At 41.9% G+C, this 26,145-nt stretch overlaps 1 protein-coding gene and 1 non-coding gene across 2 annotated transcripts in view; one reads left to right on the forward strand and one right to left on the reverse strand.

The window, feature by feature from the left end:
* LOC129632100 (uncharacterized) overlaps positions 1–26,145 on the reverse strand; it is a 200,581-nt gene that overhangs the window by 74,418 nt on the left and 100,018 nt on the right. The gene's annotated exons all lie outside the window — the stretch shown is intronic.
* On the forward strand, positions 10,618–10,690 carry TRNAS-GCU (transfer RNA serine (anticodon GCU)). Its single transcript has one exon. It is a non-coding gene; the product is annotated as a tRNA-Ser (tRNA).

The following is a 26,145-nucleotide window of genomic DNA, read 5'->3' on the forward strand; positions in this document are numbered from 1 at the left end:
TCAGTGAAATATAGCAATCACACCTGCCTTATGAGATAAATGCAGATTCCTGAGCATGTTCCAGACAGAGTCAAAATCACTGGTGTTGAAACCAGGCTGCCTGTATGTTCACTAAACCCACACTTGATTCCCATACACAGAAACAACTGAAATACACTGCACATACACCCCATAACAGGACTTGGGGGGTGTAGCTGAAAATCAGACTATCTCCGGGAGTTTCCTCTGACCCTCCTTTGAAATACAAATGACCGCTCCTGCTTCCTGGACCAGGGGGATTCCTACAGTCTGTTCCGATTTCTGTTTGAAACTCAAGGTTCTGGATTTTTCCCTTAAAAAAAAAGGATAACCCAGGGGCAAACACAAAGTAGCCATTGATGAGTGGACATTAAGGTGAATGGTAACATTTTTGTTCATCACTGAGTTTTAGGATGCATACAACATGCTTACAACTACATGCTTCGGGATTGCTCTCCACCCTCTCTGGTATTCTGGGAACTGCTCCTGAGAAAAGCGGAGGCTGGTCCTAGCCAGAGTGTCCTCAGTGGCTCTGGGTAGTGGGGAGGCCTGGCCTTGTGGTCAGAGGCTCTGCATAGTGGGGAGGCCTTGACCATGGTCTTGCGCTCAGATCTGGTACCTGCCCTATGAGACCATCATCAAGGACTGAGAGCCACCTGATGATGAATGGAGAAGCTCCCAGAACAGGGGTGAGGGGGGAAGCAGGACAAGCATCTCAGCACCACGAGGGATGCCTGGCTCAATGAGACATCTTTCCCCCTACAGATACTGAAGCTGAACCCTCATAAAAAGAATGGGATGGGATCATCATCAGAGCATCCCAGTGCCTGCTCTGGCTGCAGGAGACCTCAGAGCTGGCACTGAGCACCTCTTCTTTAAAAGTGTGGCAGTGGCAATGTAAGAAGTGGCTGGATGAGGCTTTGGGGCAAAAGAAAAGCAGGACGGATGGGGAGAGAAGGCAGGCAGGTGGCTGAGACATTTTCCATTGGGATCATGAGTTTCTCTGCACCTGAAGCCAAAATGAAACACCTCATAAATTGAGTTAAAATTAAAAATTACTTGCCAACTTTGTCTGAAAGAAAAGAAGCTCTACAAACATGGAGAAGTGGACTTGTATCAAATAGCTTAACTTGCTTTTTAAACCTAATTTAATCTCTCTACTCCCAAAAGAATATTTATTGTTTTACCTTACATTAATTAAAATTCAATGCAATGTGGTTTTATACACATCATGTATAACATTTTTAGAAATACAATCTTGATTTTCAAATAGTCATGGTTTTAAAAGATAAGATAAAATTTGCAATAGCTAAAAAAGCATTGTTAGTTTACTTTTACCAGATCAGATAGAAGAATCATGTCTTATTTAACTAAAAATGACCATCCTTCACGCTATAGCAGTACTGATCGATGGTCCTCTATTGAGAAAATTTCCACTGCATCTCTCGGAGCTGAGGAGACATCAGTTCTCCTGGCTGCTTTTGCCTCCCCGCCTTGTCCTTTCCTTTTAACTCCGGGAATAATCTTCTTTGACACACTGAGCATAAAAAGGCAATCAAATCTATTGAGATGTTTCTTTTTGGTGTTCACCTTTAATGACATGCTTGAAAATGCCTTTCCCACTCTTCAAATGTATGGCCAACTCTGTTTAATTTCCAAAGGTCTTCTAGTTCTGTGTTTTTCCTTTATTTCACGCTGCATGCCACAAAGGCTCCCTCTGAGACAATACCTCATTGCAATATGAATTTATAAGCACAGCTGCTTTGGAAAACACTGGTATGTCCACTTTCCCTCTGGCTTCAGCAGATCCTGTAAGGGTTGGAGTGTTATGGCCAAAAGTCACCTGGGTCAGTCAGCAGGCGTTTATTGAGCAGTTACTCTCTAGGAAACACGGATTTGGGGAGAGGGACACAGGGAAGGCATAATTGACTCAATCCCTATAGGGTGAATGGCAACTTTAAGTGGGAAAGTAAAACAAATACACGGGAAATACATTTAAGAATACATCTGTTGTGGGTTGAATTATGTCCTCTCCCCCAAAAAGATGCTTTCAATTCCTAATCCCTGGTACCTGTGAATGTGACCTTGTTTGGAAACAGGGTCTTACAGATATAACCAAATTAAGGCAGATACTGGATGAGGGCTTCCCTGGTGGCTCAGCGGTAAAGAATACGCCTTCCTATGCAGGAGACCTGGGTTAGACCTCTTGGTCAGGAAGATCCCCTGGAGAAGGAAATGGCAACCTACTCCAGCACTCTTGCCTGGAGAATTCTGTAGACACAGGAGCATCATGGGCTACAGTCCACAGAGTTGCAAAGAGTCAGACACGACTTAGCAACTGAGCATGCACGCACATGCTGGAATAGGATGGGTCCTAAATTCAGTGACTGGTGTCCTTAGAAGAGAAAGGAGAGGGAGATGTGGACCCAGTGATACTTAGAGAAAAGACACACCGAGGGAGGAAAGCTACATAAAGACAGAAGCAGACATCTGAGCAATGCTGCCTCAAGACAAGGAAAGCCAGGAGTCACCCAGCTGGAAGAGGCAGGCAGGCTCCTCTCCTAGAGCCTCCAAGGGAGTGCGGCTTTGCTGACACCTTTATTTAAGACTCTGGCCTCCAGAACTGTGACATAACAAGTTCTCTTGTTTTAAGACCCATGGTTCGTGTTACACTGTGGTGGCTCAGACAGTAAAGAATCTGCCTGCAATGTGGGAGACCAGGTTTGATGCCTGGGTTGGGAAGACCCCTGAAGAAGGGACTGGCAACCCACTCCAGTATTCTTGCTTGGAGAATCCCATGGACAGAGGAGCCTGGTGGGTCCATGGGGTCACAAATAGTCGGACATGACTCAGCAACTAACACTTTCACAAACCAGTAAAACACTCATTTGTCCTGTATGAGAACTGGCCAAGTATTTTAAGTTTTTCTAAGGATACATCTGAGTGCTCCATACTGAGCTACTATTAGAATTTAGAGAACCTCCATATCAAGATGATAAGACAGATTCGTATTTCATAATCCTCACTGCTCCAGACTCTTAAGAAAGGTCAAAAAGAAAAACAGAAAATCACCAAGATACATAAGAAAAATAATACAAAATAAACAGCTGACTCACAGACTTAAAAAATGAAGTTATGGTTCTTGGAGGGAAAGGATAGTTAGGGAGTTTTGCATGGCCATGTGCATAATGCTATATTTAAAACAGATAAACAACAAGGACCTACTGTAGAGGACATGGAACTCTCTGCTCAGTGTTATGTGGCAGCCTGGATGGGAGAAGGGTTGTGGGGAGAATGGATACATGTATATGTACATCAATGGCTAAGTCCCTTTGCTGTTCACTTGAAACTATCACAACATTGTTAATCAGCTACATTGCAATACAAAATAAAAAGTTCAAAAAAAAAGTAGCTCTCTGAATCAGAAAGAGAACAAATGTCCAAAATAGCTAGGGGTGTTAAGATCTCAGCTTTCCGGTCTCCAGGCTGAAAGCAACAGGCCCAGCCTTACTCCCTAAGAGAAGGATCATGAGATCCAAGCACACTGTTGGAAACCAGGGCAGGTAAAAGAATCCTCAGTGCCATCAGCGCAGCCTAGTGTAATAGGCAGAATGGCCTTCCAAAGAGGTCCACAGCCTAATAATTCCTGAAACCTATAAATATATTACATTACATGGCAAATGGGAATCAAAAGTGAAGAGGAAGTTAAAGTTGCTAACCACCAGACCTTAAAACATGTAGTTTGTCCTGAACTAACTCAGTGGATCCAATGTAATCACAAGAGTCCTAAAATGTAGAATGTGCATAGTGTACTCAGTCATGTCCCACTGTTTGCCACCCTAGGGACTATAGCCCACCAGGCTCCTCTGTCCATGGAATTTCCCAGGCAAGAATACTGGAGTGGGTTGCCATTTCCTTCCCCAAAATGTAGAACAGAAAGGCAGAAAGTGTCAGTCACATAACATGAGAAGGACTTGGTTGGCCATTGATGGCTTTGATTGTGGACAAGGTCACAAGACAAGATGAAAGGAAGACTCTATGAGCAGGAAGAAGGAAGGAAATGGAAGGCGGAAAAAAGGAGGAAGGGAGGAAAAGCACAACCACTTGTAGAGGATGCACACAGGGACAATGTACGCCAGACATGAGAACTTATTTATGTGACTGGACACGCAAGACTAAGACATGCAGGTTCAATTCTTTGAAAGTTCAAGACCTGAAGGTTTATATGTAGGGGATTACTGTAGTCCAAAGTGCTAAAAGCTTTTATTATTTTTTTTTTTTTAAGGAAAAAAAAAAAGATACTTGCTATGGACTGAATGTCTTTATCCTCCACAAATTTATATACTGAAACTCTTCTCTCTGAGGGATGGTTTTTGAAGATGGAGGGTTTTGGGGGGTGATTAGGTCATGAGGGTGGAGCTCTCTTGATGGGATTAGTTAAGAAGAGAGAAAAAAGCTTGCTTCCCCATCACCAAGTGAGGATATGAGAAAAGAAGCCAGCAAGTGAGCCCCTGCTAGACACTGGATCTGCCGGCACCTTGATCTTGAACTTCCCACATCTAGAACCGGGAGACATGTTTGCTGCTTATCCATCCAATCTATGGTAATTTGTAATAGCTGCCCAAACCAAGAATACAGAGACACAACCTATCAAGAATAAAATAAGTCATTAATACGAAACATGAAATACATAAGATAAACTCAAGTATGGTCAGACCTGAAAAGGAGCTCTCAAAATGGAATCTGTTGCAAATAGCAGTGTAGCACAGAGACAATCTCATAAGATAAGGCAACCCCTAAGACAAATATGTATGTATTCATATATATGTTACATGTGTATGCTATACTTTTAATTTTGCAAGAGCAAATAGGGCCCAAGATTGATCATTTTTTTTTTCTGATAACAAACATCTTCCATATAGAACATACTGTTTACTCAAAATGAGATATTGGTGAAGTGAGTCAAAAAGAGAAAGGTAATTGCTGTATTCTAACACATATATTCAGATTCCAAAAAATGATACTGAAGAATTTATTTACAGGGCAACAGTAAAGAAACAGATATAGATAATAGACTTATGGATATGGGGAGAGGGGAAGAGAGGGTGAGCTGTATTGAAAGAGTAACATGGAAACTTACATTACCATATGTAAAATAGATAGCCAACAGGAATTTGCTGTATGGCTCTGGAAACTCAAACAGGGGCTCTGTATCAACCTAGAGGAGTGGGGTGGGGAGGGAGATAGGAGGGAGTTTCAAAAGGGAGGAAATATATGTATACCTATGGCTGAGGGGCAACCAACCCCATGAACCACAGCTAGAGAAGGCTGTGGGCTGCAGTGAAGAACCAGCACAGTTAAAATAAATTAAAATTTTGGGGAAAAAAATCAAAGATTCACTTTTTTCTAGACAGCCAATTATGTCATGGCTTCTCTTGAGAACCCTATAAACAACCTTTATAAGGGTGAATTTCTCTTGTTGAGTTCTGCAGCCTAATCAGAGCCATGAACACACCCAGAGTTCTCGCCCACCTCACAGGAGAGCTGCTTGGACACACTCAGATAAATGAATTTTCTAATTCTGGCTCTGCAACCAGCTAATTTGGTTTCTCTGGATTTATGATGCCACATCTTAAAAAATGTTAGGATCAGACTAGACATTCCTTTACATCTCTTTTAGTTCTATAATTTTTATTATTTTGTTTCATGATGATATTAAAATATCCTAAGCCCCCAGTCTTCCTATGTATGATTTATCAAATTGTGGATTGAAGAAGAAAGGCATAGCAGAATGCTCAAAATAAACTGCTAATAAAATATGGCATCATTCATGTCCTCTCCACATCACACAGTAAAGCGTGTCAGTTGCTCTGTCATGTCCGACTCTTTGTGACCCCATGGCCCACCACGGTCCTCTGTCCATGGGATTTCCCAGGCAAAAATATTGGGATGAACTGCCATTCCCTCTCCAGGGGATCTTCCCGACCCAGGGATTGAATCCAAGTCTCCTGCACTGCAGGCAGGTTCTTTACCACTGAGACACCAGGGAAGCCATACAGTAAGTTCTCAGCTAAAGCAGGAGAAGTGTTAAGTCTTCAACTGTTATTAATGAGACAGTACTACACACCTTCAAGAAATTCTCAAAAACTGCAGACATATATTGTAAGGTAAGAAATAGGAAGGCAAGTTTTACTTTGGGCTAAGTTTTAAATATCGTTCCATTGCTTCTCCTTAATCAATAGAAACTGAAAACAGATTTATCTAATTCACCTCAAGAATCTAGTAATGGATTTGGAAGGTCAATTCCAGGTCTCCCAGGCATTGAGTGAATAATAAAGCATGAATGGTCTTCTGCCAATGAGTCCAGGCAGGAAAATAAAACTGCAACTCACTATGAAAACTCAAAGCATGCTCTCAGGTTATGTGGAATTCGAGACCACAGGTGGCTGGGCACAGAGCAGCCCAGGAGAAAAATCAAGAAAAGCTCTCCATAGTACCAAGAAAATGAGGAGCAAAGGGTATGAGATAACTGAGAACAAAAGTGGTTAGTATTGGTGTAATAACTGACGAAATGACGGGTAAATGGATTTTCTTGCATCTAGAATTGCACACAGCTCTGCACAAATTTATTAACATTACATGCATAGCCAAAAATATTTTCCAGTTACTATTATTATATCACAAATCATTCCAAAAGAGTGGCTTAAAGTAAAACTGTAATTATGTAATTAATGGATCTGGTATTGACTGGATTCAATAGACATCATTATCACCAATTCAACGGACATGAACTTGAACAAACTCTGGGAGATAGTGAGGGACAGGGAGGTCTGGCGTGTTGCAGTCCATGGGGTCGCAAAGACTCAGACACGACTTAGCAACACAATAATTGACTGGAACCACTTGGAAAGCTTTTGCTTGGGTTCCTTCCATGGCCACAGGCAGATGCTGATCGTTGTACCAGCTTCTCCACCCACATGTCTGGTGCCCAGGCTGAGAACACTTGAATAGCTGGAGACTGGCCTGTCTGGGGCTCTGTGGACATCCCTCTCTGGGCAGTTGCTCCAAGTAGCCTCTTCATTTGCAGCTGCTGGATACCAAGTCTTCTCATGTGATGGCCAAAAGCTTTCAGAGTGAGCACCACAAGAAAAAAAGAAAGCATTAGAAGCAGTACTGCCTGTGCACCTAGTCTTGAAGGTAATGCGGAATCACTTTGGCCAGATCCTGTTCATGGAGCCAGTCACAGAGGCCATAGCCATCCCCCTCCTGTGGGGATGTACAGCAAAGTTCTCAAAAAGCATTTGAGGTAGGAAAGCCTGTTGCAGCCATTCTTGGAAAATACGAGCTGCCAAAAGCTACTTGGAATAAGAAGACCCCACTGATTTTAAGAAATAATTTCCAATTTATTGTGAAGAAAGAAAGACTTGGGCATCATAATTAGTTTTCTTTTGTTGCTATAAGGAGATGTCACAAATGGAGTGACTTAAAACATAAATGTATTATTTAGCAGTTCAGAAATGTTTTGGGGTCCCTCCAGATTAAACTGAAGGTAGCATCAGAGCTGTGTTCCCTTCCAGAAGCTCCAGGGGACAGTCAGTCCTCTTGCTCTAGCAGCTTGTGGTCAGAATTCATTCCCTTGCAGCTGGAGGGCTGAGGTCCCTGTACCATCACTGGATTCCAGCGGGGCCCATTCCACCGGGCCAGAGGCCACCCACATTCCTTGAGTCATGATCCCCTCCTCCAGCTTCAGAGCCACCAACAGCTCTTCAGGCTCACGTTCACACTTCCTCTCTTCCACCACATCTCCCTGACTGACCCTTGACAGAGAAAATCCTCTGCTTTAAGGCTCATGTGATCAGATGGCACCCACCTTGAAAACCTGCCCCCATCACAAGTTCTAGCGCCTGAATCCCATTTGAAGCGTTCCTTGGCCATGTAAGGTAACATATTCTGGGGACTAGAACTGGGCATCTTTGAGCACCACAACCCTGCCTACCACAAACATAATGTGTTTGATTAAACAGAGACCATGACAATGGAATTAAGGAAATTAACATCAAAATGCAATGATTCTGGGGCCTCCAGGAAGCGATTCCACATGCATTAAGCACATTTACTTAATCAAATGATTTCCCTTCTTACACCTGGTCAGATGTAGAAACGTGCATGCCCTGAGGTCCATGAGTTTTCGCAGCTGGGAGAAAGACCTTCTCGCTAAAATTTAATTAACTCTATTTTACATGCAATTATAATAAAGGCTACTTGGTTTCTAAGACCAAACAAACCCAGCAGTAACAAAATAGAAACTGCAAATACCAATCAACAATGACAAGTGACATCTGCCAAGAAAGAGGAAATCCAAAATAAATTAACACTTACATAAAACATCTACCAAACATATACATACAGCCGTCTAAAGTCATCTGCTATCAGAGCAGACACTGCTGCCAGTGAGTACCACCACGTCACACTGAGAAATGACTAAGTTACATTCCAAACCTTATAGACACACTTCACATCACAGGAAAGGGCTCGTGTTTTCTTAAACAAGACCTGGGCGCACAGGCAGTGCTGTGGACATGCTGGCCAAGGCGGCTGTTCCCATCATTCCTGCTGAGGAGGAAAAGGACCAGGAGCGCACACCCCTGGACTTGTGCGTTTGCCCTGAAGGACACATGGCTCCAGCTGGGCTGGGAGCACGGAGAAAGGGATGCAGCAGAGCCTCCGGAGAAGCCAACTGTGAGACACAGGAAGGACCCTGACAGCCCCCAGGTTCCAACTCCACTCCCTCTGCAACCAACTGAGCTGCGGTTTCTGCCTTCTCATTGAGTCCCCTACTGTCTTTCCAATCGTTTCACTTATTTACTTATTTTGGCCTAACCCAGCCCCAGTGAATTTCTCTTCCTTGTGACCAAACAATTCATCACGAAGACAAATGGGCAAAATCTCAGTCATCTGAAAAACAATCCAGCTATCAAAAAGGATCGATTCTCCAAGGGCTCCAGGTGGCTGTCAAGTTCTGTATTTTGTGCAGTTTACCAAAGTGCTTTTTGTTCAATACCAGTGTGTTTCAATAGACCATCCAAACCTTCATTAGAAGAATACAGCATCCCACCTCAATAACTAGGCTTCAATATCACAGATGTCTGCAACTGTATTTCAAATAGGACTCAATAATGGGGTTTGATCAAAACGAGTTGAAACACAGTATTTTTCAAACAATGTGCTTATAATTGGTTTTAATAAATCTCATACCTTTTTCAAGTTAAGGAGTTAAATCATCATAGGAATTACAGGTTTCAAAGAAAACTTTTTTTCACCAAGAAATCTATATTTTTAGGAAAAATAAATAGATCACATTAGCATTACAGACAATAGGATTTATTCCTAGAAAAATGTCATTAGTCAGTTAGAATTTCAGTATTTTGAAGTTCAATGATTTTTATTAGTCGGGGTCAGGGCATTAATACAGAGTCCAACCCAGGTAATTCAATAGAGAGAATTGAATATGAGGCACCAGTTACAATGGTGTTGGAAGATTTGAAAAGGCAAACAGGGAATGGAGCCAGCAGGAGATCAGCAACAGCAGCTAAGCTGCTACACACCACAGGGCTAGGGGAGCAAGGCAGAAGGCCAGGACTGACAGGAGGGAGCCAGAGTAACCCGGGCGAGACACAACTGCCGCTGAAGACCCTACACAGAGTGGGGAGAAACAGGTGGAACGCCTGGCTTTTTCCACTGACTGGTCTTAGCTGGCAGCCGACTCTCAAGGCAAATGACAGGAGAGGAACCCCTGCAACCTGAGCAGATCACAGAAGAGCTGGAAGAGGTTCTGTGTATAAACAGGCAAATAACCATCACAACAATTGAGCCGATCTTTACGCTTTAAAAAAAACACATTTATAATACATGGAGTGACAGAGGCAACTGCTTCTGGGGCAGAGCGGTTTCCAGCTGAAACCCATGTACTATCCCCAATGATCGTGCTATGTTATACAAATACTGAAGCCTAGAATATGCTAAATGATCCAGAAGTCAAGTAGAAAAATCAGCAAAGGTTCTACATTAGTGCTCTCTGGCATACAGGAACAAAGCTAGGGCTGGTCATTCGCTCTCTGAGCAAACAGAATACGCCTTATTGTCATTGTCATTAAATTACTGTCCACAGTTATTATATAATAATAAGTGATACTTATGAAATTCAGTAGAAAATATTATGATTTACCTCCAAAACCACTCCACCCTCCTTCACTGTTTCGCAGTCTTCTCATTTGGGTGTGTGTGAGACCCCAGACCCTTCTGGACGTTGAGTCCTGACATGTTTAAGCCATTCAGGGGGATCTCATGACTCTCACGACAGTGGTTCAGAGATAGCCTTCAACACAGGCAAAAGTAAATTGGTACGACATTCCCTGGGCTACAGAACTTGTGCAGGATGGTCCGTTCATAACTCCATTCAATAATCGTGACAGTGAAACCCTATCCCCCTCCTCTTAGAGGAGAATGAGTAAGTATGACACCTCAACTCCTTTTTGAATCTATCTGGTGACCACAAGAAAGCTCAGCATGAAAACAAAGTCTGACCTCTGGTACTGAGTTTCCCTGGTGGCTCAATTGGTAAAGAATCTGCCTGCTGTGCAGGAGGCCCAGGTTCAATCCCTGGGTCAGGAAGATCCCCTGGAGAAGGACATGGCAAACCACTCCAGTATTCTAGCCTGGAAAACCCCATGGGCAGAGAAGCCTGGTGGACTGCAGTCCACGGGGTCGTGAGTTGGACACGACTGAGTGACTAAAGCACCACCAGTGGCACACAGAGGACGACTAAGCAAGTGCACCACAGGAGAACCGCGACAGAGCCCTGACCAAACCAAGATCGAACTTCAATATGGGCCCCAAACTCCTCCAACTTGTTAGAGCTTGGTTTTGGTGGTGGCTGTTATTAAAAGCCAAAAACAAAATATTAGGGGCACTGCTCCATACCTTCAGAGAAGGCAATGGCACCCCACTCCAGTGTTCTTGCCTAGAAAATCCCCTGGACAGAGGAGCCTGGTACGCTGCAGTCCATGGGGTCCCTAAGAGTCAGACATGACTGAGTGACTTCACTTTCACTCTTCACTTTCATGCATTGGAGAAGGAAGTGGCAACCCACTCCAGTGTTCTTGCCTGGAGAATCCCAGGGACGGGGGAGCCTGGTGGGCTGCCGTCTATGGGGGTCACACAGAGTCGCACACAGCTGAAGCGACTTAGCAGCAGCAGCAGCTCCATACCTTAAGGGGCTTCTTCACTGAATTCTACCTAACTCCAGAGAGGTGACCAGTGTTACTACTGCCTCCATTATATACTGGAGGAAAGTGAAGAATGCCACTTGTCCAAAGTCCTACAGTCTGTAGAAAGTGAAGAGGGTTTGAATCTGATTGGTCTGTCTTAAGAGCCTGTGTCCTTGCCCATGACTCCACACAAACCCACACTCACTCTGCAGCACCAAAATGTTTCCTTCACAGGTAGCTCTGCTGGCCTTCAATGTTGCAAGATTTTTTTTAATAACTTTATTAAGCCCCAAAGGGAAAACAGGAGCACAGGTTAAACAATGTTCAGATGTACATAATCAAACCAAGTTAAGCCAAAGAGATAATCAAATAGAGCAGCTTTTACCCAAACAAAGCATTCAGTTACATTAGACGTCCACAGGCCATCTTGACCACATGGATGAAAATGTTAAATCTTCAGAATACTTTCAGAGGAAGGTAAATATAAGGGGATGTCACTAGGACATCCTATTTTGTTTTTAAAACTGGGGCAAAGTGTTGGTTGTAACTCAATACCGTGAACATCGTAAATTTGGGGGTTCTCTTAAGACCGTGGTCCCCTGGCTTGAATGATGGTTTTCTAAACAGATTTCAGTATATGTACTTGAAAGCCATTCTTACGTGAAAAATTTTGGCAAAAATACTACATATATAATTTATACACACACGTGTACACACACACAATTTTATATACACATGCATAAGAATACATATACATAATTCACATATAACTTTATCCTAATCACCTGGATATATATGAATTGAATTGTTCTTATAGTATTATTTCTCACAAACAATCAAGTAAATAACAAAATTGGGTGCTGCCACCCACGAAATACAGTCTTTTTTAAAATGCCATACAAGAGAATTTAACTAAAGGAGCTAGATTTGCTCATGTTCTCAAGATACTCCCAACATTCTTCCCCACAACACTCACATTCAGGAAGATGCCCTAAGGATTCAGCAAGTGTCGCACCAATGATTCACTTCATCACCACCACGGCACTGTTACCAGCACTGCTGCTGGAAATGGGCAAGTGCCCTGGAGAAAACCAGCTCCTTCCTGCCCTTTCTATGAATAAATGTGTTAGTTTCCCCTAGAAAAGGTCCCTCCTTGCACGAGAAACCAATTAGCAGCTATTCCTGGTGGAATGTAGTATTTTTCTCTTGACCTACGATGGACATCTGGAGTCTAATGTGCACCCATTTCCCCTAAATAGAAATTACCACAGGGTCTACACTGAATATTTGAAAAGGAGCAGGCAGAAACTTCTGGTAACCCAGCATTAAAAATAGAGGAAGCTAAGCCAGCTCTTAGCTTGCCAGTTCTTCTGTTCAAAGAAGCAGTTATATTTGAATCCACTAAACCCATTCAGTACTATGCAAACACATGCTAGTTGGATGAGGCAGTTTCTGCACCAGGAATGTGGACTTGTCGAGGCCCTAGCTTGCTCCAGGACAGAAACTGTACGGCAGGAGCCAGGTGTTGTCTGCATGAGGGACTTGGAGGACTGACCGGAAGACATTCACTTCATGGGATATTTTTCTGTTCAGCAAACATGTCATTAGGACAGAAGAGAGTCCAAATAAATCTGGTAGTAGACAAGCAAGCTGATATAATTTCCAGGAGAGAGGGTGAGGAAAAGTCTGGAACATGGAATTACCAACACAAGACAGCTCAGGCTCCAGGTAGGGCGGTATCCTGGCAGAGGGAGCCCACACCTCGTCACGGCCTGGTGATATCTGGGTTTGCTACCTACTCACCATGGGGTCACACAGAGTCGGACATGATTGAAGCGACTTGGCAGCAGCAGCAGCACCATGGGATGCTGGATAATTCTTGTAACAGTTCTATGTTTGGTTCTTCTGTTTTAGAATTAGACTGATACTGACTTCAAGGGGTTATTGTGATGAACTGCTGAGATTACAGTAGCTGTACTGGTCCCCACTAAACCCTCACACGCCCTCTCCAGACACAACCCTCACTGCAGACCCTCCAACATGCAGCAAAGAGCCACCTACTCCAGGTACTAAGAGGTACTTATTGCTTTTGAAGGTAGAGTACTGTTTTCTTCATCCCTTCCCCTAGTCAACAAAACTCTTATTACTCAGCCATAAAAAAGAACCAAATAATGCCATTTGCAGCTACATAGATGGACCTACAGGTTGTCACACTAAGTGACATAACTCAGAGAATGACAAATACCCTATGATATCACTTATGTGTGAAAACTAAAAATAAAAAAAAAGATACAAATGAACTTATTCACAAAACAGAAATAGACTACAAAGAGAAAGAACTTAAAGTTACCAAAGGGAAAGCAGAGGGGGATGGATAAATTAGGAGTTTGGGATTCAGTGCAGTTCAGTCACTCAGTTGTGTCGACTCTTTGCGACCCCATGAATCGCAACACACCAGGCCTCCCTGTCCATCACCAACTCCCGGAGTTCACTCAAACTCACGTCCATCAAGTCGGTGATGCCATCCAGCCATCTCATCCTCTGTTGTCCCCTTCTCCTCCTGCCCCCAATCCCTCCCAGCATCAGAGTCTTTTCCAATGAGTCAACTCTTCACATGAGGTGGCCAAAGTACTGGAGTTTCAGCTTTAGCATCATTCCTTCCAAAGAACACCCAGGACTGATCTCCTTTAGAATGGACTGGTTGGATCTCCTTGCAGTCCAAGGGACTCTCAAGAGTCTTCTCCAACACCACAGTTCAAAAGCATCAATTCTTCGGAGCTCAGCTTTCTTCACAGTCCAACTCTCACATTTATACATGACCACAGGAAAAACCATAGCCTTAACTAGACGGACTTTGTTGGCAAAGTAATATCTCCGCTTTTGAATATGCTACCTAGGTTGGTCATAACTTTTCTTCCAAGGAGTAAGCGTCTTTCAATTTCATGGCTGCAGTCACCATCTGCAGTGATTTTGGAACCCAAAAAAATAAAGTCTGACACTGTTTCCACTGTTTCCCCATCTATTTCCCATGAAGTGATGGGACCGGATGCCATGATCTTCATTTTTTGAATGTTGAGCTTTAAGCCAACTCTTTCGCTCTCCTCTTTCACCTTCATCAAGAGGCTTTTTAGTTCCTCTTCACTTTCTGCCATAAGGGTGGTGTCATCTGCATATCTGAGGTTATTGATATTTCCCCCGGCAATCTTGATTCCAGCTTGTGCTTCTTCCAGCCCAGCGTTTCTCATGATGTACTCTGCATAAATGTTAAATAAGCAGGATGACAATATACAGCCTTGATATACTCCTTTTCCTATTTGGAACCAGTCTGTTGTTCCATAGTACAGTACTGTACTAAGGCTGAATATGAGTATTTCAAAAAGTGCGTGATGATTCCCTTGACAATGTCTAAAAACACGTTTGTGTGATGAAGAGAGATTTTTTTCCCAGAACCACAAAGGAAACTTTCAGACACCAGCTCATTAAATTTACACTGCAAAGCTTCAAAAAATTAATATAGCCACAATAATATCAATACCTATTCCATCCCTCAGTGGCTTTCCATGGTCCTTCCAAATAAAGTAAAACAAACATGGATAAGCAGAGTCTATTTGTTATTGATCTCTCTGCTCCACACTTACTTAGAAATACTTTTCAGAGGCTCTAGAAGTCAGTCAAATGTTGCTCGAGTTATGTTTTAAAATATCCTAAAGGTCCATTTTCTGTTACTTCTTTTGTCAATTTTCTCAGTTCTGCATTTTTCATTAAGCTTCTTGAATTAACTTTCATCCCTGTACTTCTGTCCATAATACCCTAAGATATTTTGACATTGATTATCAACATCAATTTTGGTTTGATGCCACCTGTTATGTACCGTGGGACTTCAGCATGCCTTTTCTTTTCTCTCTTTCCCTTTTTTCCTAATCTCATGTGAATTCCCATACCTTCTGACATGTAGGAACACTATGATACAACAAAATATTTCCAAAAAGAAAAAATCAGTCTTTGAGTTTCCCCATTCTTCTGTTCATGGGAAGCAATCTCCCTTGCTTGTAACGATTCACCAGTGGTCAGAAAACTAAACCTGGGGCCCCTTCAATCACCATCGGCTCTCTTTATGGCAGAAGCATGAGATATGGCAGAAAAGCTTCAGCCCTTCTGCCAAGAGATCACTTTCATTTTTGGACAATTATGATTTCTTAGGAAATGCTTCCCTGTATAGGTATGAACTTGCATCTCTGTGATTTTTAATCACTGTTCTTTGGTCTTTTATGTCCACCTGAGTTAAAACTATTCTTTTCCAGCTGACTGCTCTTCTACTATGTGAAGACATCCGTCTCCCTCCCAGTCCCCAGCTCCTCTCTTTTCCAAAGAGTTCTCATAAGGCTTACCTGTGAGACCTCACACCTGGTCATCCTCATGCGATGAGTATCACTCTGAGAGGGCAGCCTGCACGACCCCTCTTGGCATGTCTAATGGACATATTACACTAGTGAAAGTGGAAGTGAAGTCACTCAGTCGTGTCCGACTCTTTGTGACCCCATGGACTGTAGCCTATCAGGTTCCTCCGTTCAGGGAATTTTCCAGGCAAGAGTGCTGGAGTGGGTTGCCATTTCCTTCTCCTCTTACACTAGAGTGGACTCCAATTCTAAGACAGTGCTGCTATTTAATTACAACTAATGGGTCTAGATCACCTTTCCTGTGATCTCACTACCTGAAGCAAAGTAAGTCAGAATATAAAACTTAACCAAAAAATGAGTGATAGTACCACTCTAACACAATTGAGTGAAAACATACAGCTGCAATTTTTAATGTTAAACATTCAGTATTGTGATTCTATATTTCTATATACTTTATTTAAACACATTAATAAGTTTTACTTAGAATAATGACAGTATCCTAATGTTTAATCTTTGCATACACGAAATTTGAGTTTATACACACACACACACATGTTCGGTCATGTCTGACTCTTTGCAACCCCATGGACTGTAGCCTGTTAGGATCCTCTGTCCATGGGATTTCCCAGGCAAGAATACTGGAGTGGGTTACCATGCCTTTCTCCAGGATATATATACACACACACAAATATACTTCACACTGGCCCAGGAATACTTTGTATTTTACTCATCTTAAGATGGATAACCGGGACTTCCCTGGTGGTGCAGTAGCTAGGACTCCACTCTCGCGATGCAAGGGGCCCAGTTTCAATCCCTGGTCTGGGAACTAGATCCCACATGTGGCAAAGACGATTCTGTTACTAAGACCCAGCACAGCCAAACAAATAAACACATATTATAAAAATTAATAATAAGATGAATACCAACATTTCAGTTGTCTATGTGCAAAATGTGGCAGCAATATTCATGGAACAGAATTGGAAATTTTTTTTTTTATTTTATTTTATTTTTAAACTTTACATAACTGTATTAGTTTTGCCAAATATCAAAATGAATCCGCCACAGGCATACATGTGTTCCCCATCCTGAACCCTCCTCCCTCCTCCCTCCCCATTCCATCCCTCTGGGTCGTCCCAGTGCACCAGCCCCAAGCATCCAGTATCATGCATCGAACCTGGAGTGGCAACTCATTTCATACATGATATTTTACATGTTTGGAAATTTTAAACTTAGTATGAACTGCTTTGGCATTTTGGAAAAATGAAGAATTTTGTTTTAGATGCCACTGCCCTTCCTCACATTCTGAATAAGAATGTCCATATATTTTGCAAAATAAGATCTGGGGTTGCCCTTACATCTGTATTTTTAAACTGTGATATAACAGAGAAATCTAAAAATTAAAGTGCCTACCAAACACAAATGTTCTCCCTAATATAAAATGAAACTTACCATTCTAACTAGTTCTACTTATAAACTCAATTCATTTTCAGAGGTTACTGCTTTCTTCCTAATGTCTCTCTGGAGTTGTGACCAGCTGTTGTTGTTACTTAAATATTTGATAGGAAAACACTTGGAAATAAATGGCTTCCACAGGGGAAAAGGTTGCACCATTTGCCCAAGAAGGAAGGGGGTCATGAATGGTTAACTTTGCTGCTCCATCTTTTTAAAACATATCAAATCATAAGGTACTGATTTCACATATGTAGGAAATCTTTTATAAAAGTCTGACTCTTTAATAGGAATGCTATACTCAGTTTTATTGTTTCTGTTTTAATTCAGTATGAACGCTATGGTTGACTTCTTTAAAAAAATCTCACCCTCAGATCTAAAACTATATGTAGCAAATGAGTTAAATCTGCAGTACTTAATATGTACTGTCAAAAAATTCATTTTGGAGAACTGTAAACTCTTCTGCTCTGAACTTTCGCTGAATCCCCTGCTCCCTGACACTAAAGATCCTAACCTGTTCTCTTTATATTCCTTCTTGGAGTCAACAATCCCAAGAACAGAACATGAAGTGTGGAGACAGGCCAAACAACAAAGGAAAAGAACCCCATGACACGTGGTCCAAGTGTGATAAGTAACACCTTAAATAGGTGTCCAATAGGAAGCAGTAACCTGGTGATTTCACTTTCATAAACACAAATGCACACACAGACACACAAACACACAGATTATATAACCTGGAAACTGTCAGGAAGTACACACAGCAGATTGGTAATAGTCATTTCTTCTGGGGGTTGGAACTAGAAGCAGGGAAGAAATCAGTTTTGTTCCTTTGAATTTTTCAATAATTTCTACACTTAAACAACGAACAAAGAAAACAAAAGGAAGCTAACTGGCTTTGTTACTGACAGGCATACAATGAAAGGCCTGTGGGTAACAAACAATCCTGACAGTGTCCCTGGGCCGAAAATTTCAGGGGCAACACCAAAGGCTTTCTCCTGTATCATCTCTCGAGCTTCCTGTGACAGCTCTCCACCATTCTCAGGACGGATCTTCTCAATTTCCTTTTAGATAAACCTGGATCATTATCTCTACAGTCTAACAGTGACAAGCAAGTTTTACAACTTTGGTATATTTTGAAAAAGGCAGTCACAGCTGCCAAAGAGTTCTTTCCTAAGCCTCAGTATCTTACATTATTAGTACAATGATAATTTGTTTCTTTCCTTATTTCAGGCTGCTGCGGCTAAGTCACTTCAGTCGTGTCCGACTCTGTGCTACCCCATAGACAGCAGCCCACCAGGCTTCCCCATCCCGGGGATTCTCCAGGCAAGAACACTGGAGTGGGTTGCCATTTCCTTCTCCAGTGCAGGAAAGTGAAAAGTGAAAGTGAAGTCACTCAGTCATGTCCGACTCTGTGCAACCCCATTGACTGCCGCCTACCAGGCTCCTCCGTCCATGGGATTTTCCAGGCAAGAGTACTGGAGTGGGGTGCCATTGCCTTCTAGGAACGTTTTTAATTAGTTTACTACCTTTTAAAACTTAGGCCTTTGTTCCTGGGCATTTCCAGCTTTGCCCTTCAATGTTCTGTCAGGCTTTCAATCATGTAAAGATTCATTATGTCCTCACTGTGTAATTATTCACTGTGCAATTGGTGTTGTCTGTGACTATTCTGAAATATTCATAGTACATTAATTGTTCTACCTGGATAACAGATCTCACCCACTGCATATTCTGACTAGGGTATCACTCAAGTTTATTACACATCAAATATATCGCCAGCACCAGCTAGCATTTTCTTCTTAGCATGGGTGTAAAATGTCATAAATGCTCTGACTCCAGAGAAATGAGCCCAACAAAAACATAGAAAAGACCCTGATGCTGAGAGAGATTGAATGTCACAGGAGAAGGGGACAGCAGAGGATGAGATGGCTGGATGGCATCACCGACTCAATGGACATGAGTTGAGAAAGCTCCAGGAGATGGTGGAGGCCAGGGAAGCCTGGCGTGCTGCAGTCCATGGGGTCACAACGAGTTGGACACAACTGAGTGACTTAACAACAACAATGCAGCAGGTGCCAAATGACTCACCATGATGATGCCATGACTACGTATCAACAACACTTTTTGAACACCATCACAAACCCCCCCCAAAAAAAGCAATTAAAAAACAAGTATTCTGTCTCCTCTGTGCCAGACACTGTGAATGGAGCACAACATACAAAGCCATTCAAGCTTATAAAACATCATCCCTGTCTTCAAGGAACGCACAGCCAAACCTGGGCCAAACACACAGAAAGAGAACGTGTTAGGAAGGCAACGCCATTGCGCTGATGGAGACAAATAAGGATGCACTGGATATAGAGTGAGCAATAGTCATCAGAGAAAGCTTCCTGAGGGAGATGACACGTGAGCTGAAACCAGAAGGATGACTGAGCTCAGACACACTGTGGAAGTGGAAGTCAGTCCACAAACGAGCAAATTTTCCTTGAGGAAGATTCGAAACATTTTTGCTCTCAGTATCATATTAAGAATGTCTATTTCCTCAGATTTAAACACATACAATTCAATCCCAAAAGAGCCCTTTTAAAAAAATGCAAGTTGACATGCAAAATGTTATCTCATTTTGGGTTTTAATACGCAAATACAGAACTAACTAATGATTTTATTACCTAAGGAGAGTCAGAGGAAAACTAAAGCTGCAATCACAAGGAAGCAAATTTATAACCCTAGGGGGGCTGGTGGCAGAGGAGCAGGAGATCTGAGAGTGTTCCTGCCAAATCCAACATCTTACACAAGTCTGTGGCTTAAAGTTCTCCAGCAAAGATTAGCAGAGTGGATCTAATAATGAGCTTCCCCTAAAAAATGAAAGATTCTCAGTAGCAAGGGAAATTTCTGAAAAGCACATTTTTATACATCAGAACCTTTATCAAGTTTATTTCAGGCTGAAGATACATATATATAATATGCTAACTTCTCTGTGCTACTTAAAATATTAGATTTCCATAAAGCCATATTCAGTAATATTATATCATACTGTCTCATAATCATGGCAGTGATAAATATCATTTCACGATAAGAGTATTTGACTACTATTTACTTACTGGATTATCACTTTAATTTTCCTGAATTCTTCATATTACCTGAAGCAAATAATCAGAATTTATCGATATGATCAATTCTAGATTTAACTAGGTTAATTATCACTAGATTAAGGCTTACTGTTTATTAAAACATTTTTAACTCTGCCTTTAAAAGTTTTTAGTTCCATTTTGATCAGATCAGATCAGTCGCTTAGTCGTGTCCGACTCTTTGCGACCCCATGAATCGCAGCACACCAGGCCTCCCTGTCCATCACCAACTCCCGGAGTTCACTCAGACTCACGTCCATCGAGTCGGTGATGCCATCCAGCCATCTCATCCTCTGTCGTCCCCTTCTCCTCCTGCCCCCAATCCCTCCCAGCATCAGAGTCTTTTCCAAGGAGTCAACTCTTCACATGAGGTGGCCAAAGTACTGGTGTTTCAGCTTTAGCATCATTCCTTCCAAAGAAATCCCAGGGCTGATCTCCTTCAGAATGGACTGGTTGGCTCTCCTTGCAGTCCAAGGGACTCTCAAGAGTCTTCTCCAACACCATAGTTCAAAAGCATCAATTCTTCAGCGCTCAGTCTTCTTCACAGTCCAATTTTCACATCCATACATAACCACAGGAAAAACCATAGCCTTGACTAAACGAACCTTTGTTGGCAAAGTAATGTCTCTGCTTTTGAACATGCTATAAAAAAAGGATACTGGAAAAGTCGACAACCAATATAGAAGTTTAATATATGATAAAGGCTTTATGTCAAAGCAGTGAAGAAAGGATGGATTATTTTTAAAAAACAGTGTTGGGATAACTTCTTAGCAGTTGAGCAAATATTAGGAGAACGCATGGACAAATTCTTCTATAACCTAGGACTAGGAAAAGCTTTTCTTAAATATGACTCAAAATCTAGAAACAACTTGAGAAAAGATAAATTGGACCACATAAAAAATACATATGTGATTTTAAAATACCAGGGCATATAAAAAGGCAAATGAAAAACGAGTACAATATTTGCAAATATAGTATCAGGCCAAGAGTTTCCCACCATTTAAAGAGTTCTCTTAAAAACAGAGAAGATACTAGGAGAAGCATGGCCAGAGCCATGCCCAGGATCTCACAGCAAATTCATGTACACGCAAACAGCTCTCGTCTTAAATATAAAGATGCTCAACCTCAGCCATAACAAGAGAAAAATTTTAAATTCAGAAATATCATTTTGTTGGAAGAGGACCTTGAGAGCATCAGATCACCAGTGAACCTACAAACTGGACCTGGACAAAAGCAGGCTCTTCACACTCCCCCCTGACCTGGAACATACACTCTGCTCACTGCTGTTCCCACGGTGGCAATGTTACCAAACTGACCTGAGGCCTGTCTGCTTGATGCACAGCAAAGCCAGTCTACTGATAACCAGGTTGTGGTGAAGGAAAATACATTGTTTATTAGCGGGAATCAAGCTAGGAGAACTGGCAGCTAGTGCTCAAAAGCCCAGAACACCCCCATGGCCTTCAGGGATGGGTTTTTAAAGGCAACATTAGGGGTCAGAGTTGCAGGCTGCCTGATTAGCTCATGGACATTCTTCCAGTTGGGAGGTAGTGTGGTGACAGGGTGATATTTCAGGAATCACAATCATCAAGTTTCTGGTTCTAATCATTCTGGGGTTTACGTGGTGGTGGTCAGCACACAGTCAACATTCTCCATCTGATACAGAGAGTGGAGGACATGTTAAGTTTCTGTAGAATGATTCAAGGACATTGTCTATAGCCCTGAGGAAGAACTAAGGAGTTCTTTTCTTTGTAGTATGGCTAAGCTATTATTATTTTGTCTTGCTTGATTATTTTCCTTTGTTTCTGTCTTTGCTCACTTCTCTAAATATTAACTGATTAAATTTGTCCTTTGGAACTTGGGGAAGGCTTAGGAGGCTAAAGCTTTTTTTTTTTGTAAACTGGGGTACAGTTACTTTACAACACTGTGTTAGTTTCTGCTGTACAACAATGTGAATCAGCTATGCCGCAGGCTAAGTCGCTCAGTTGTGTCCGACTCTTTGTGACCCTATGGACTGTAGCCCACCAGGCTCCTCTGTCCATGGGATTCTCCAGGCAGAACACTGGAGTGGGTTGCCGTGCCCTCCTCCAGGGGATCTTCCCGACCTAGGGATTGAAACCACATCTCTTATGTCTCTTCTTTTTTTTTTAATTTTATTTTATTTTTAAATTTTACATAATTGTATTAGTTTTGCCAAATGTCTCTTCTATTGGCAGGCAGGTTCTTTATCACTAGCGCCACCTGGGAATCCTCAAATCAGCTATATGTATACATATATCCCCTCCTTCTTGAGCCTCTAGGTCTTCTCAGAGCACTGAGCTGAGTTCCCTGTGCTGTACAGCAGCTTCCCACTAGCTGTCTAGTTTACACATGGTACTGTATATATGGCAATGCTACTTCCTCAACTCATCCTGACCTCTCCTGAGCTTTTCGATAAACAAGAGGCAGGTGACACAGTAAGAGGCCCCAGGGGGCCCTCCTCAGGCTTCAGGAACTGTCTCAAGGATGATATAGGTGACAACTCAGTTAAGGCCTCCGTATAAACTTTTCATATTCTGACGGGTGCATGTGGTGATCTATTTGCCTTGTGGCCACCCAAGACAAGCCTTGTAAGTAAGTCCCTTTGCGTATTAAAACCTTCCACCTACCAATCTGGAGTGGTCTGCCTCTTCCTTTGGTCTTCCCTTGGCCTCTGTGAATGATGGCTAGTTTGCAAACCAACACTTTCATCCCTTATTACACTGCAAAAGAGGCTGACCACTTACTCAGTTGACAATATCTGAATAAACAGACTCTCTCATACACTGTTGATAGGAAGAAAAAATGGTGCAACACTGTAGAGAACAACCTACCCATAGGTATCAATAATTCAATTCTGTCAAAGTTTAATTTGAGGGTTTGACCTTAGTAGTAGGTCAAAATCAGTACTATACTAAATGCTGCTTGGTCCCACCTATAAAGATGAAAAGCAAACCTGAGAGGATCAAACTCTTCCCAAGTAACTTAATCCCTAAAAGTCAAAAGCAAAGTGAAACACATAAGCTAACTTATCGCAGTGACTGCTTAACAACCCAGAAAGTATTTACTTCAAGTGAATTTGAAACACAGCAATTTGACTAGTGGGAGATGTTCTCAGGATAAAAAGCAAAGTTAAGAAATCATAAATTGTGTTGAGTAATATTGCTTGCAATAATATTACTACTGTTAATCTGAAACTATTATGTGTATGCACACACAGTAGAATAAAAGAGATGAGGAATTATTTTAATCAAGATCTCACTGTAAAAGATATATGAATATTAAATCTAAGCATTAAAACTCTATAATTCTAAATTTGAATTAGAAACAATCAGTATGAGCATAAAAATGCATTTTTTTCTTCTGAAAAACAAACAAAAACAAAAATATATTCCTACGTATGTCTACTGACAAGGCCTGGAAACAGTTATACAAAGCAGTGAGTCCTTGACACTGGATTTTTAAATCTAAATACCATTTCTCACTAAAAGGAACAAAGTTGCTTGGAATAAATAGCTAAGAATGCACTGAGGAGTACAGACGGGTGAGATTTGTGAAGAATGATTCTATTTAACACCAACAGTTGACTGAACACAGTGGGGGAGGAAGAACAAGAAATATAAATTGACTCCAAGGTGCAAATCCTAAGAAAGTGATTGTGTTATTAACATACAAGATCATCAACAGAAATATCTAAATTTGAGTTATTATGTAAGACTACAAAATGGTGCAGCATCTTCTAATGATGCTTCTGACTTCCTGGACCAGGCTGTTACTTTCTTGGCCAGCCCCCTGACGTGGCTAGAGGTCCTGAATGTATATACTATCCACGCCCTATTTGTGCTGAGATGTCCCTCCAACTGCCTGGCCCAGAGGTAATGCTACTCCATGGGGGATCGGATCCAGCTTCCTGAATGACATGGTAAGTAAGCTTTGGTTATAATACCTCCAAGATGTATGTATGTTTCCTGTCACTGCACTATCTACTCTATCATGACTAATACAAACCTATACATGCATGTGTGTGTGTTGTATGTCTGTATGTTTGTATAACCTTGATGTCCCTGCCACATGTCATGCTCTTCTTCCTCTAAGCCTTGGTTAATGCTGTTTCCCTTACCTGAAAGGCCATTTTTCATCTTTATTCTGACCCATCATTTCCTAAGAGCGCTGCTGCTGCTGCTAAGTCGCTTCAGTCCTGTCCAACTCTGTGCGACCCCATAGACGGCAGCCCGCCAGGCTCCCCCATCTCTGGGATTCTCCAGGCAAGAACACTGGAGTGTGTTGCCATTTCCTGCTCCAATGCATGAAAGTGAAAAGTGAAAGTGAAGTCACTCAGTTGTGTCCGACTCTTCGCGACCCCATGGACTGCAGCCTACCAGGCTCCTCCATCCATGGGATTTTCCAGGCAAGAGTACTGGAGTGGGGTGCCATTGCCTTCTCCAGTGCATGGTTATTCCAACCCTTGTTGTTCCTCTCTTCCCCTAAATTCCTGAAGAGTTGCCTTATATGGAAATTGTAGCATTAATTTTCTGCCACCAAGCACTTAGTCTATTCTCTTTTATACAATGATATTGAATGTGAAAGTGAAAGCTGCTCAGTTGTGTCCCACTCTCAGTGACCCCATGAACTGTAGCCTTCCAGGCTCCTCTGTCCATGGAATTCTCCAGGCCAGAATACTGGAGTGGGTAGCCATGCCCTTCTCTAGGGGATCTTCCCATCCCAGGTCTCCCACATTGCAGGTGGATTTCTTTTTTTCACTATCTAAGCCACCAGGGAAGCCCCAAACAATGATATTAGTTGTATGTTTATTTCTCCAGATTCCTACTTTAAGACCTTTCCTCCATACTTTCAGCAAGTCCAACCAATAACTTGTATCTAGGCTTTGCTGTGTATCTGGACTGGTGGCCAATCATTGTAAAGAGAGGTCTGGCTATAATCATGCTGAGTGGGCGACCCAGGTAAGGAAAAGTGAGGTGTCTTAGGATACATACTTTAAGGCCCCCATGGTCAGAACTGTTCAAACACCAACTCTGAACTGCAAATAGTATTACTGCAAACCCAAGGTAAAGGATGTGGAACAGTGAGAGGTCAGACTGGAAAGGCAGGTGGGGTGGCTTGATCATGAAGAGCTGGGACGTCCTGATGTGGAATCAGACACTGTCCTCCAAGTAAAGTGAAGCCTAAATGTACTGTGGGCCAGGGGAGGAATGCGATTTCAAATGGCTGTGTCAGAATGACTGACTTCACATCAGCCTGAAGAATGGGCTATAAAGACTGAGGTCAAGAGGCCGGGTCAAGAGAGGGACGTGTTTAGACCAGTCCATCCATGGCATTAGTAATAAGAACCAAAAAGATGATTACTCACAAGAGATCAAGGATGTCTTCCCTGAAAACACCCTCTCTGTTTTTTCAGTCTTCTAAATTTAATGAAGCTTTCAATGGCTAAGTCAAAGATCTCTCTGGTAAATGTCACATTGCACTTGAAAATATGTGGGTTATTTTCAAATACCTTTTGATACCGCTGTCTAACATAATTCCACAGTAATAAGAGAACAGATTCTGTATGATTTCAATACCTGTAAAAATGAAATTTTTGCACCTGTTCTTATATCCCTGGATATGTTACAGAGTCTCCTAGTTTATAGTCTATGGGAACTTGAATAGAGTTTGTATCATAATGTGTAAAAAAAATTGTATAAATCTTAATTATATTGAATTGGTTCATAGGGCTTTTCAAGTCTACTCTATCCTTCTACTTCTCTGTATATTTGTTGTATTAATTTTTGAGAGTTTGATACTGAAACTTCAACTAAAAATCTTAGTTTATCTACTTAAAAAATAATTGTACTATATAGTGGAACTACATATAAC

This window comes from Bubalus kerabau, chromosome 17, assembly GCF_029407905.1.
Source record: "Bubalus kerabau isolate K-KA32 ecotype Philippines breed swamp buffalo chromosome 17, PCC_UOA_SB_1v2, whole genome shotgun sequence".
NCBI classification, from domain to species: Eukaryota; Metazoa; Chordata; class Mammalia; order Artiodactyla; family Bovidae; genus Bubalus; species Bubalus kerabau.